Source organism: Falco peregrinus, chromosome 6, assembly GCF_023634155.1.
Source record: "Falco peregrinus isolate bFalPer1 chromosome 6, bFalPer1.pri, whole genome shotgun sequence".
Classification (NCBI taxonomy): Eukaryota; Metazoa; Chordata; class Aves; order Falconiformes; family Falconidae; genus Falco; species Falco peregrinus.
In genome coordinates this window covers 54,880,705-54,893,322 of record NC_073726.1, presented here as the reverse complement: position 1 = coordinate 54,893,322, position 12,618 = coordinate 54,880,705, and the positions used below count along the sequence as shown (strand labels likewise).

The following is a 12,618-nucleotide window of genomic DNA, read 5'->3' as shown; positions in this document are numbered from 1 at the left end:
TTCACTCTCAGCCATTCACACTCTTAATACCTTTACAGCCACAAGACAGGGGGGGAAAAAAAAAAACAAGGAAAAAAAAAACCAACAAACCACCAAAACAGCAAACTTTACTTTTGCAAAAAGCAACAATGCTTGCCTTTCACCACAGAAGAGTAGCCAGGTCAGTTTAAGCCACAGGCTAATCAACACTTCAACAATTTGGAAACAGATTATTCGTTGAACAACTAACTGGGGCCCCCAACATAAGACAGACATGAAACTGCTTGAGCGGGTCCAGAGGAGGGCCACGATCAGAGGGCTGGAGCACCCAACCTATGAAAGAGGCTGAAAGAGTCGGACTTGTTCAGCCTGGAAAAGAGACCACTCCAGGGAGACCTTACAGCTGCCTTTTAATACCTAAAGACAGCCTCCAAGAAATCTGGAGGGGGACTTTTTACAAAGGTACATAGTGATAGGACAAGGAGCAATAGCTTTAAACTAAAAGAACATAGATTTAGCTTAGATATTAGGAAGAAATTCTTTACTGTGAGGGCGAGACACTGGAACAGGTTGCCCAGAGGAGCTGCAGATGCCCGATCCCTGGCAGTGTTCAAGGCCAGACTGGATGGGGCTTTGAGCAACCTGGTCCAGTGGAAGGTGTCCCTGCCCATGGCAGTCTGGTTGGAACTAGATGATCTTTAAGGTCCCTTCCAACCCAAATCATTCTACGATCCCATAAACCTGTCTATACTTTCCATTTTAAACCTAAGGCAACACAGCAACATGTTTAGGCAGCACTCAAGGCAGAAAAACAAAATACTAGAAATTAAAGCTTTGATCCTACAAACACTTAAGTAGTAAACTTTACTCAATGGAAGAGGCCTATCAACTATACTGAAATTACAGAACGTGCTTGAACCAGAGAACCAAGCCTACATTTGCTTTTATTAAAACAACTCCCTAGCACAAACACTGCTGTTGCACAAGGTCACAGTCTTAGTGCATAAATCCATGTGGTACAGTGGAACTGTAAAGTTACGATAGAAGTTTAATACTAAAAGCCCATTTCTACTTTAAAGGTACATTAATATCTACACTGAGGTACTTAACACTTAAAATTTTTCAGGAGTGCACAAACACCTAAAACATTAGCCCCTGTGGGTAGTATCTGCAAAGTCTGACAGGAAAAAAAAAAAAAAAAAAAGTCAAACATGTAAGTATCTGGAAAGTAAAACTGGCTGCAAATAAGCACATATCCTGTGTCCAAATTTGTGGCATTATCAGAAAATAGGTGGAAATTAGGCCCCTGGCTTATTTCTTATTTTATGCTGAAAATGGCAAAGGGTGAAGCTCCTCTAAAATCTGGAATTCTTTTACACAATTCAAGACAATGAAGTACCTCTTCTAACAACTTAGAACACAGCTGGATAAAACACAAAGTACATCTGGGTATTTAATACTGGATTTTAAACACAATGATCTATCAGTTCTATTCACTGAAGAAAAACATGGACTCAGAATTCAGTTTAAGTAAGAAAAATAAAATACTGTGCTTAGGACATCTGCTTGGGACAGGGCAGGATGCTGCTTCACAAAGATTGGCTAATATGTGAGGCAACAGAAAATAGTACAAATGTCTACCATGTCACAGTCATACTCAATCACACTTTAGGATTATTGTTGGCTTCTAAAGAGAATACTTGGAATTTTACTTCATGGGGAAAAGAATAAAAAAAAACACCAACCAAAACCCACTATCCCACAAATGTGGAACTGGAAAACAGAACAAACACCACACCTAAATCTCTACCTCATGCTCACTTTTTTCTGGGTTGTACTGAATCTTACACACCTTGAAGACACTGTTGGGACAAGAAGATAAAATTCTAGGAACTGCAGGGTGAAATTAAGTTCTGAAGTAGCCACTCTATGCCCAGCCTTTCTACTGCTTAAGCATAAATTGTAGTATAAGTATATAAAATATACCTTTCAGGAAGTTGGAAGATTACACTTATTTGACCATTCTTCAGCCAATAAGATCGCCATCACAACAAAAAACAGCACAAGGCAGAGCTCGGTTCTACAAGGCCAAATATTTTAGGCAACAAATCTCAGAAATTACTGATTATGGTTCACTTTTATCCCTATTTCTGCCTGATAAAAGTCAATGCAAACAAAGATAAAGGTGGAAACAATCACAAGACTGTCCCAAGGGTAAAAGTTACATTACAAGGAACGAAACTCCATTTCTCTTATCCAGAAAATAGGGATGACCTTGAATTATTCAAAATTTTATATTTATTATGCCTAAACACAGGAGTTTAAATACTCCAGAGTCTTGCGTCACTGCCTTGAAATGAAGGTTGCATCCCCCAGTGAGATAAAAACTACAAAGTTTCAAGGATTCACAAATTAATAACAAGGTATAACCACTTAGAAGTATTCAAGTCTAAAACTGGTCAAAGTAAGTTGCAGCATTACTGTAGACATGCATTTTGTATTTGCAAAAGACTGGGGTTTATTTCAAAAAGCAAACCAAGAGTTCAAGCGTATACCCTAGAAGCACAGGAAAACTTCAGAGGACAGAATAATCTTTATGTCATTCACTCCACATACCTGCTAGAAATCCAGAAAGGTGGTAGTGTTGTGCAATATTCATTCACATCATAAATCCCCATTCCCAAATATATGGTAGGCAAGCTACAATCCTCTGCTTCTACTTTACAGGGAAACACAGATTTGTTACTAAACAACAAAGCTGAGAAAGATCAGGAACTGTGTTCAGGGAAGTACCTTTATCTCAGTGGTAAGCAGAATATACAACTGCTTGAAGATAACCTATATGCTGCAGTAAACACATTTTAGAGACAGTCACACACAAAGCAACTGCCTTAAAGAAAAAAAGAAAGGGAGAGTATTAAGAAGTATCCTGGGGAAACAGTTTTCCAGGTCATTTTCTAAAAAGTATGGGTAGAAAGGGAAAACTAATTTAGCATTCTAAGAAGAAACAGTCTAGTAAAATACACAAAATCAGAGTGCCCGCTTCCACAAACTTAAGTAGGATGTGTATTAGAAGTTTCAATTAATTCCTTCTACTGCTACTTCAACTATATGAGCTGCATTAACTCTAGGTGAAGTTAAGGAGTCACTTAGTATGTGCAAAGCACTAAATTAAATCCCAAACAAATAATCTCTCAGACTATGACAAATATACGCTACAAAAACCACAGAAGTTCAAGTTGACTGCAAATGCACTTGCCCAGCATATCCTTTAAATGCTGTGACTTCTGAATACTAACAGAGAGAGTTCTGAGTTTACACTGATCAAAAGCGGCTGAATGCAGTTCCTTTGGCGAAGCCTAAGCCTACAAGGCAAACAAGAACCCCATATGACATTCAAGTAACTGCCTTAAGGGAATGAAGAACTGGCTATTAGATTTTAGTTTCTTTAGGAACTAAAACAAAAGAACAACAAAATTAAGACAATATTAAGGAGGCCTCAGAAACATTTACGCTGCTGTCAGCTCTGTTTGAGGGGATACTCTAACATCCAGCTTTAGATTTGGGCAAATAACCAGAAAGTAACACCAAGTCCATCTCCTTTTGTGTCCTTCCATATACTAGGGCCTTTCCTGAATCCATTGTAAATCTCAGAAAAAAAACAGTACCATCAAAAGATGCTGCACTGTTCCTCTATAGAAGTTACCTTCATCATGCTTTCAGAGTTGGCACACAATGAATACAGCAGAAACAGCAGCTAGTTGCACCTCTCAACCAGGAAGTGGCTCATTTATTAAGCATGGATGACTACAGCACTTCAAGTGCCAAAAGGAGCCTGCCTCTCACCTTGTCTTACCAAATTACATTTGTTTGAAAACAAATTTTTCCTCACCTCTACTCAATAGTTTAATATATGTGTACATGTGTAAAGAATTGAAAAAGACTCATGGTAACTGGTATTAATTATAAGTAGGGACAGAACAAGCATTTTACTTTTAAGTACCTATTCTCTGATTCTTCACTTTAATTATACTCTATATAACTAAGCTCAAAGAAATAAAAGTCACACTACCATAGGCTTCCTTATAAAGATGGCTGTATGGTGTTCTGTTTTTGGTCACCAAACTTGAAAGCAGTTAGCCAGTTTCCAGAAAAAGATTCTATCATCCACAGAACCCATTCTAAGCAGTTTCTGCCTGAGGTATGCTGTTTTCTTAACACTGTCAGGAGTCATGTGGTCACACAACGCAGCTGGTTCTTACCAAGTTTCACTGTGCTATGTATTTATATAGTAGTAACCAGAGCAATAGTTCTCATACAAGGTATGACGCTGCCCCACCCCCAGGGAATCACAAGCCTCAAGGTTAAATCTGAATGAGAACATGAGCATAAGAATTAAGAAATTAATGGCTCTAAAACGGTTCAATTATAACAGGAAATCACTACACTGGTGAAAACATGAGAATGGACCTACCTTGAAGCATGCTTACAATTATAACTACTATTCAAGACAAAAACAAAACTAATCTAAGCCAGGAGATGACATACCCATGAGCAGAAAACAGCTTGAGGAGTTTAAGAGCTGATACTTCCTTAAACTCCCCAGCTGTTCTTCCAAATTTCCAACATACATGAACAGTAAAAGAAAACCAGTGATCACCCTCTAGTTTCAGACTTACCACCTGATGTTCTAGAACCAGTTTGCCACTAACTGTGAAACCACAACACTAACGCTAAATACATGCTTTACTAAATTAAAGGATAAGCAAAGAATCTTTCAAATATGGGAAAATGCTATAATTTCTCAGATGTGGTTCCTCAGCTATAACTTCTTTGACCCTTAACCTAGGATGAAGTTTCATAAAAGGAAACCTTACCTTCTTAGGAAAGAGGATTCAACTTGCTAAAGAAACAACAGAAGCACGGGCATTCCGAAGGAGTCTGCCAAGCAGCAGTTATACGATAAAAGGTGGTAAGATTAAGTCACTACACAAATTGGATTAATGCTACTGGTCCTCTCTCATTTAGACCAATGCTTTTAACATAATTCCAGCAGTTTAGGGGCCCCTACAGTTCACACTGATTGGGGGCAATGGATTCAAATTAACTATTGGGCAAGTTGACCTATAAACGCTAAATTTTACCTAGCAAGTTTTGGTCTTTCATTTTATGCTAGTTTAGGAGCTCTCAGAGGATGCTTTTTATGAATGAGATAATTCTAGATTTCATTCAATAGAAAAGGAAGAAGTCATATGTAATAAAGCAGTAGCTATTCAAAGAGAAGGAATAGTTTCTATTTTTGCAACGTCCAACAGCCCAAGGTAAATTCTACAGATCACAGAGAAGCTTTAGGTCTTTAACTGACAAGGCACAGCTATAGCTACATATACCTACCTTCACTCATTATATCTGGAGAGCAGGTAGAGAAAGAAAAAAAAAAAAGGTAGCTGAACACTTTCTCCACACATCTAGTGATTACTGCTATGTACTTTTCCCTCCCCATCTCATTTTCCTAGATTTCTAGGCTGTATTGCAAAATTGAAACTCTGAACAACAGCCACCATGTGCTTACCTATCTGGGACATTACCTTCGTCAAAACTTCTATCACCTGAACTCCCTCAGGTAGGTAGCTCCAAAGCACATACAAATATAATTGAATTACTTCCTCCCATTCTTGCACTCAAATTCTGTTGGTTTTTTTGGTTTTTTTTAAGATAAGTTATTATAACATGTAATAGGAGATGGGTTTAGAAGTAATAGTTACTCCACCTGCAAGTACAGTATTTCACACTATAGGTGTCTCAGCCCATGCCTCTTGCAATTGAAAATTACTGTACACCATTCAAACAGGATTCATATTAAATCTACACTGGTGATAGAAACTTTAAACCAAAATATAACATGAAGCCAGCTTTCAAATAAATTTAATCTGTTGAATTCAGTGTTCCTGAAACAAATTGCCCAGCTTCTCACTTTTCCACTGCATTAAGCTAGGCACCTGATAGCAAGTCTTCCTATGCAGTGTATTTTGTCCTGCAAGTGTGATTGCTACACTTTTAGTTACTACTTTTCTATATCAAATATTACGTGGAAGAACCATTTAAGAACACCCACACTGTGAAAAGCAAATGCCCCTTCTGTTCAGCAAGGAAGAAATTAGAGCTCAGTAGTCCAAAACATAAGATTAGGTTGCAGTCCACCACAAACAAGGCCTAAAAATGTGCCAAAGTAAAACCAGGAATGAAGCACTGCTTGAAAGCGATAGAACATGTACTCCCACTTACTCCTGTCATATTTTTTGGTCATTCCTAGGAAGTTCTTGTGATTCTGTTCACAACTTGAAGAATTCATTAGAAGAAATTCGAAGTCAAGAAAAGTAAGTGCGTTGCCATTTTACAGTTTCTTTCTCTATCCACTTCATTTCTCTAAAATAAAAATTCCTTAAAAACAAACATCAGCCCAAATTCCTCGGGCTAACAATTAATATTTGCAATCAAATATAAGATACTGCAATGTTAACTTCCAACAATCAAGGACAGCTAAGCTGTGATGAGTTAAACACCCAAAGCCCAGAGGGAACAGTCCAAGGATCTGCACAATAACAGGGGACCCTCTATCTCACAACCAAGATATGTAGAAGTACAGTTACTTTGTATCAGATATTGCAGTCAATTAGAACCCCCTTCCTATTAGACATCTATTCTTCTCAAGACATCAGCAAGATAGACACCCGTGCTGGAATCACAGTATGTTAGAAAGCCAGAAGTTTTCCCTTCTTCCCTTGCAAGAAAACAAAACCTGATCAAAAGCAGACAGCACTGCTCAGGGCACAAGCCTCAGCCAAGCGCTAAGCTCCCTTTCCAGCAAGTTCAGTAGCACATTTGCTTGATCTCTACATCTACTTTTAACTCTGTGACTGAAGGATAAAAAAAATCCCCCTTATGCTGACCCAAACCCACCATTCCCCAGTTTGAAAGCCAGCAACAGATGAAGTGCCTAATAAAAATAGACAGATGATTGATTAATCGTTATGAAATTAACATATTCTGCTCCAGAAAAACACAGCACCTAGCTTTCAGGGTACACAGAAAGAAAGGGACAAGGAGTGTCATTCTCTCAGCCTGTATTCTCCTGATGGTTTTGGATGCAGGCTTCCTCAAACTGTCAAAGCATGTGCATAGTATGTGCTTAAGATAACTTATGAAATGCATTATTTTGTACATATGTGTTTAGAAGTCACTTGTAAGCTCCATTTAAATGATAGACTACTACAAGAAATACCTTGGAGTTGTCATGTTCCCAGAACAGCCAAGGGAAAGGAAAACAAAAACCCCACGCCACAAACCCTGCTTGATCTTAGTACTACGCAAAAATCATTAAACACCAATTCTTCCCTTTAAGTTCATGTAGCCAGTCTAATAACAGCTAGCTGGACTTCCACTAAATTAGCAGAATCTTTGAGCCAATTTTGAGGTAAGAAAATTACGAGGATCCCCTTTCTAAGCTCGCACAAGAAAAATGCCATCTGACAAAACCAAGCATATCAAAGTTTCTGGTGTGTGATAACAAAATCCAGTCTGATTAAAACATGCAAACCGATCCAAGCAGTTTAATGCAAAAATGTATACATGCCTTTACTTACAGAGGTTATATTCGTATTTACTGCTAGATGTTCACACTGCCCTCCCAATTTGCTTACAGGAAGAACCAGAAGGTCTGAGCAGATCTCAAGCCATGCCAAACCATTTGCTGCTATACCTCATTTTCCAAGCCTGATAAATGTTTACAGTTGTTAAAATGTTAACCAATCTCCTGAAAGGAATGAATTCCTGGACTATTCTCCAAGAACCAGAAGAGGGGGGCCCAGAGAGATGGAGGCTCTATTTATTCATAGAGCTCTGACTCCTCTCAACACTTTCCATCCAATGAAAGTGGGACAACCCAGGTAGAAAGACACACACTGGAAAGCAAAAAAAGCATCAATGTATTTAAAGGGCTGAAATATTCAGGACATTAAAGCAAGGTAAGATATACAGTCTTTCACATATGTGCTTACTCAAGTCATCTCAGCAATACCACACAACTGCAAGTTGGACAAAAGGTGGTTCATACAACCTAAGACACCATTCAGCAATTAGAAGTTTAAGAACTCTTGATCCTAGCAGTCTTGCTGAGCAAGTAATTTCCTTCCAACAAGTAGTAAGGCCTATAGATCAGCCTCACCTTACCAGAACAACGAATTTAGTTGTCAAAGGCCTAAGATGCAATCTATGATCAGCCACACAGCAGTTACCTGTGCTTACAAAACACTATCTATTTGAAATAATCTCAAAATTTTGCCTACCTCTTTGAAAAACAGTTCCCAGAGTTAAGCCTTCGGGGCCTGTACTTAAGGTTCTGGCCAGAGTAATTTCAAAACATTTCACTCAAAGAATATCCTAACTTTCCTGAAGAGCAGCCATGAAGCACAAGATGCATCTGTTTATAATGAATATTTTTCATTAAACAAAAAAGCCACATACTTGTACATATTCTCTCACCAGCTTCTTTAACCCAAGCCTTTTAATTTAGTGGGCACCATATAGCTGTTCTTAAATGTTCTGAAGAAAAGACACTAAGAAATTAATACAGCACTATTCCTGACAAGTATTCACCGCTTTTTCTCTGTAAAGAGAAAAGCTGTTAGGATCCTCCAAGACTCATCATTTTAAAAGCTAATAAAGAGGCACCCGAGAAAACAGGTAAGTTAAAAGCAGAGATAATTTTATCATTGTATTCCCCCTTCCCAAAACAATCCTTTCCCCTAGAATGAACTTCATTTGCAACTCAGCCAAGTTCAACTGCCAAGCATTTCTGAATGCTTACATGTGTTTGTCTTGTTTATGAAATGGTAACTCTACCACAGAATCCCAAAAGCTTAAAGTACAACACATCTGAATCCTACACCATGCACTAGCTCACTACTTTATTAGAGAGATGCTAAGAAACTAGAAGTATATTTGAATATTTGTATGCCATCTGAAACTAATTCACACTCTCAAGCCAAACAGTGATTTTATCATCTGCTCTTCACAAGCCTGTATTTCATTTTATTCTTTTCCTCTTTCCTTTTTTTTAAAGCAGGGAAAGGAGTTAGAAGGAATTTGATTCTTCCATATATATTAATTTTTTGCTATGAGTTTCTCTTCTCTTAGTGCCATTTACAGGAATATGAAGTTGTGCAAGCACGGTGAAGTCAAGACTTTTAAAATTAAAACAAAATACAGACAGTTAAAACACAGAAAGTTCAAAATCTGTACAGGCTCAGTAAACATGTGATTAGACATCATTAACTTCTAAAACTTCTGGGCAGGAGCAAGCTAACATCTGCAGGCCTGGAGTTTCCACAGCTTTAACTAGCTGATGGGGTTTGCTTACATTAACATATGCTGTAGAGGAGAGAACTCCTCCTCCTATGAGCTACGTACCTGATATTCCCATACTGACACAAGTATATCAACCAGGGACAATTAACTCCTTTCAGGTGCGGTAACAAAGCATTTTAAAATAATCATCTAGTATATTTTCCCTCCTCTTTTACCCTACAGACCAAGGCACTGGCAGCTCGCTTTCAGACTGGCAGGTAGAGCTGTACGACCGTTGCTGGAAGTAGACTGAGAGCCCGTACGCAGCCGTGTCATTTGCTTCTGCTAACGCACAAAATGGAAAGGGCTTCTTGTATTTTGCAAGTAAGAGACGGAAAGTTACGTACCAGTTATTTTACTGACAGACAAATCTCGGGAGGTTACACGGACCGTCCAAAACAACACCAAAAATAAGAGGCTACCATTCACCATCTGTTTGCCTCTCTCTCTCAGGAAAAAAAAGTGCAGATCACAAGAACAAATGGAGCCTGGCTCCGGCAGGAGAAAGAAGGGGAGAGAGGAAATTTCCACGCAAATCTGAAGCGAATCACGCCGCGATCCCCGCGCCCGGCCGCGCCGGCCTCCCCTGGCAGACGCGAGCGGCTCCGGGGCCACCGTCCCCCCTGCACCCCCGGCCGGCGGCCCGGCCCGGCCCAGCCCAGCGGCTCCCCCGCGCCGCGCCGGCATGGAGGAAATAAACGCAGCCTGCCCCAGGCAGCGGCACGGAGGGAGCCCCCTTCCCCGGCGCCCCCCGCGGAGAAGCCGCCCGCTCGCCCCCTCTCCCGCCCCACACGGCCCGGTGCCCTCAGCGCACGGCAGCGGCCCGGCGCGTCCCCCCCACCGCCGGGACTGACACCGGGGGTGGGCTGAGGCCTGCGCCGTCCCAGCGAAGCCTCGGCGCTCTCGTAGTCAGAGCGGCCCAGCTCCCCCCCCACTCCTCCTCCTCCTCCTCCTCGCCTCTCCCTCCCCCCCTCCCTCCCTCCCTCCCTCCCTCCTTCCTTCCCCGGCCCGGCCTTCAGCTCGCACTCACCCGCCTTCCTCCTCCCTGCCCGGCCCGCGGTGCGTGTGCGCGGCTCTCCCTCACACTGCCCGGCGCGGCGGCGGCGGCCGGGCCGGCGGGGGCGGTCAGGTGGGTGGGTGGGTGAGCGTGCGGGGAAGGAGGCGAGGGGAGAAGGAGAAGGGTGGGGAGGGAAGGAGAGAGGCGGCGAGGAAAGAGAGGAGAAGCGGGGGGGAGAAAACCGCAGCGACGCTCCTGGGGCGGGACCTGCGGTGGCGGCCGGCCGGGCGCTTGGGCGGCTGCTCCGACGACCTTTACGCGAGAGAAGAGTAATCTCCGAGCTCGGGGCGCTCCACTGCCAGCCCGGCCACCATCTTACATTAGCGAGACTTGCCCTGGACGCCGCCTCCCCTGCGCTTGCGCCGCCGGCAGTGGGCGGGGAGCAATGGCGGGAGGGGGGGGGCGAGGCGCGACGGCAGCGGCCGCGACGGCGCTGGGATTGACGGGACTTGTAGGCGGCGGCGGCGGCCCGGGAGGCGCGGAGGGGGGCAGCCGCAGGGCAGCCCCGCGCCGGGGGGGCCGCTCCTCCTCCGCCACCGCTGCCGCCCGGGTGAGGCCGGGGACCCCAACCCCTCTCCTCAGACCGCATGGCCCGGCGCACCGGGACTCCCCGGCCGTAAACCTGCTGCAATACCAGCCACCTGTTGCTGACCGTTACATCAGCGCACATTTTAAGTACTCGGTCGATTATTACTTTTTTTTCCTCCTCTCTTGGTGTTGCTTTGGGATTTTCCCCCCGCCAGGTTGCGAAGCGACCCCGCCTGCTTCCCCCTCAGACTTTGCCGGTCGTTGGCTGTAGCGCCTAGGGAGGGAACATCCTCCCCTAAACCGGCTGTCGGCCGGAGCAGCTGTCACGGCGCCGCCGCCGGCCGGGACGCGGCTCTCACCAGCCCGACGCCAGCGCCGGGTCCCCACCGCGCCCCGCCCCGCGCCCCGCCCCGCGCCCGCCGGGAGAGGGCTCCGCGCCCCTGCGCGGCCCCGGTGTCCCCTCCGCGGGCGGCGTTCTCTGCCATCGGCCCCGCTCAACAGCCCCTTCCTCCGGGAGGGCACCCCTGCGCTACCTCCCCCCCTACTTTTCCCTCCCCTTTTTTGTCCATTTTTCCCCCATCCTCCCGGGCCCCAACCGCGACGACCCGGTGTGACAGGATTGCTTCGCTAACGAGGGCATCTCTTTCTGACGTTGTGACATTTGGAGAGCCCTTCCACGCCGCCCCGGTTCCCGAAGCGCGGTGCTGCTGCCCTGCCAGACCCTGCTCTGGGTGGCCGGGGGCTCCCCCGGCTGCGCGCCCCTCTGTGCCCAGGCGTGGCTGTCCCATGGCCGCAGGCACTCACATGGTACTGCTCCTTTGCTGCAGTTTTTTGTTACGGTCGTAGTCGTCATTGCTGTTGGTTTTGTTACTATTTTCCAGGTCCATTCCCTATTTGCAACAGAAGCCAAAGACACAGAAAAAGGTGTTTTGGTTTTCTCTCTTCAGTTACAAATTCGAAGCAAATTCTGTTTCTGTGCATAGGGGTTGTAAGTAATTTTGACAGAAGCAACTTCCTGCAAATTCTCAAAGAGATGATCTCTCCACTGCCAAAAAGGCCTGGGGATTTTTTGTCTTTGTATTGTCACAAACACACGCAAATCACATTGCTTCTGTCTCCTCTTTTCTACCACAGGCACCCTGGGCCATGGGCCTGTTAAAACTGAACCGGTAACTTTCCCTTCCTTTTTCTGGGAACCCCCATGCCACATAAAGGACCTCATCCCCTCGGCTAACAGACAAAAAGAGCACTTTTAGTCACTGCCTTTACAGCTTTCCAGTGGCTTCCCTGCACAGGCATCCTTAGCTCTCCAAAAAGGCAGCCTCATCCTGGGTGTTTAGTTATCAGTCACCTCCAGTGCACGAGCTATTACAGCTTTTGCCATGGCAATACCCACCTGAGAATTTTACTTGTTTCAGCAATTGATACGAAAGAGAATTGCTCATTACAAAATGCACTGGCATAACTATTTCTTTTAGTGGCATGATGGTTTTCCTCTTTACATTTGTGTTTTAGATTGAAGTGTTATCCTAGTACAGCCTCATACAATATGCCCATTCCACGAACAGTGAAGTGCCTTGTGTTGGCATAGCTTATTCTCCTTCCCCAAACAAGGTAATATTACATTATGCATATTAAATTTTACATTG

The 12,618-nt window shown here is 43.8% G+C and overlaps 1 protein-coding gene across 8 annotated transcripts in view; it reads right to left on the bottom strand.

Annotated features, from left to right (window-relative positions):
- The window catches only part of CNOT4 (CCR4-NOT transcription complex subunit 4), an 82,815-nt gene extending 72,002 nt beyond the window's left edge, over window positions 1-10,813 (bottom strand). For 2 of the 8 annotated variants that reach the window (XM_055807855.1, XM_055807857.1), the window contains exon 1: window positions 10,415-10,813. The gene's annotated coding sequence lies outside the window, so the exon portion shown is untranslated. Of the gene's footprint in view, window positions 1-9,731; window positions 9,873-10,414 lie in introns of all 8 variants that reach the window. The other 6 variants (XM_055807860.1, XM_055807858.1, XM_055807861.1 and 3 more) reach the window with 4 other exon arrangements.
- Between the last annotated feature and the right edge of the window lie 1,805 nt (window positions 10,814-12,618).